Consider the following 2,074-nt stretch of genomic DNA (forward strand, 5'->3'; position numbering starts at 1 on the left):
GGGAAATTGATTTAACATCAGCTAAAACACTAGGAGAGATAAGGACAATTATTATCCAAGAAGTTTTTGGTGATAGTCCTGATATGGAAGACAGTGAGATTGTTCCAGAGATAGAGGTAAATGAGTTGAGTATGGAACAACAGTTGGCTTTTAAAAAACTTGAGTACAAAAGAGAAGAACGTGTATTAGATAGAGAAAGAGAGAGAGAAAGGGAAGAGAGGGATAGAGAAAAAGAAGATAGAGATAGAGAAGAGAGAGATAGAGATAGAGAAGAGAGAAAGAGAGATAGAGAGAGATAGAGAGAAAAAGAAGATAGAGATAGAAAAAAGAATAGAGAGAGAGAGAGAGAGAGAGAGAGAGAGAGAGAGAGAGAGAGAGAGAGAGAGAGAGAGAGAGAGAGAGAGATAGGGATAGAGAATTCCAGTTAGCAAAATTAAAAGTGGAACATGAGTTAAAGTTGAATACTGAAGAAGTTAGACGTGAGGCAGGAAATGGGTTTAACATGTCGGAGGCTTATAGATCAGTGCCTGTATTTGACGACCAGGAGGTAGATATGTTCTTCCAACTTTTTGAACGGGCTGCCAAGCAGCTAAATTGGCCGCAGTCTAAGTGGACATTGTTAGCTGTGTCTAAGTTTAAGAGGAAGGCTAGCGTAGCTTATAATTCAATGAGTGATGAGCGAGCAAGTCAGTACGACCTAGTTAAGTCTGCGGTGTTGAGGGCTTATGAATTACGACCTGAGGATTATCGTTTACGGTATAGCGAGTTGAGAAAAACGCAGGGTCAGTCTTATAGTGAGTTTGTGGCTAAGAAGGCAGGGATGTTTGATAAATGGGTGGTTTCTCATCAGGTAGAGTCATATACCGAGTTACGGGAGTTATTGATCTTACAGGACATTAAAAATGGATTACCAGTTAGCTTACGTATTCATTTAGAGGATCGTGATATCAAAAAAATAGAGGAGGCAGGCACAGTGGCAGATGATTACGTGTTAATACACAAAGCTCAGGCAGTACAGGGTACCTCTTTACAACAGGGTGATAAGAAGAAATTTCAGCCAGGTTTTTTCCTTGAAAGTAACTATCGGGGAGAGTCATCTAGTTGGTCAGCTAGTCAGGCAAGGAATGCACCTGGTAGGCAAAGTAAGGATAAGCCTGCATTATCAGCCAATGCACGAACTTTTCGTCCACATTGCAGTTACTGTAAAAAGGATAACCATCTTGTCGGGGACTGTTTTAAAAGGAAACGCGATAATGCGCAAGTGGTTGGTTTAGTGAGGTCAGCTCCGTTAGCGAGAGAGTTAATGGTTAGTCCCATGGCAGAGAAAGTAAACCCGTATGAAAAAAAAGTAAAGTTTGTTTTATTTAACGACGCCGCTAGAGCACATTGATTTTTTATCTTATCATCGGCTATTGGACGTCAAACATATGGTCATTCTGACACTGTTTTTAGAGGAAACCCGCTGTCGCCACATAGGCTACTCTTTTTACGACAGGCAGCAAGGGATTTTTTATTTGCGCTTCCCACAGGCAGGATAGCACAAACCATGGCCTTTGTTGAACCAGTTATGGATCACTGGTCGGTGCAAGTGGTTTACACCTACCCATTGAGCCTTGCGGTGCACTCACTCAGGGTTTGGAGTCGGTATCTCGATTAAAAATCCCATGCCTCGACTGGGATCCGAACCCAGTACCTACCAGCCTGTAGACCGATGGCCTGCCACGACGCCACCGAGGCCGGTAAAAAACCCGTATGTGTCCATTGGTATGGTTTGTGATGTGAAACAAGAACTGAGTCCTAAGGCAATATCAGTCTATCGAGATACCGGGTGTAGTCAGTCACTGATCACGTCGGAGTATTTAGCTGGTATTGAGAATTCAGAAACAGGACGTAGTTTGGCCTTAACCTCGGTTACTGGCGAAAAAATGGTTGTCCGGTTACATAAGGTTTTATTGTGTTCGAAGTTTGTGACGGGACCAGTCATTATGGGTGTTGTAAAGGACTTGCCTGCTGAAAACATAGGAGGTTTGTTGGGTAATGATTTGACTAGTCAGTGTTGTCTGCCGAAATGTGA

This window comes from Gigantopelta aegis, chromosome 9 (assembly GCF_016097555.1).
Source record: "Gigantopelta aegis isolate Gae_Host chromosome 9, Gae_host_genome, whole genome shotgun sequence".
In the NCBI taxonomy this organism is placed as follows: domain Eukaryota; kingdom Metazoa; phylum Mollusca; class Gastropoda; order Neomphalida; family Peltospiridae; genus Gigantopelta; species Gigantopelta aegis.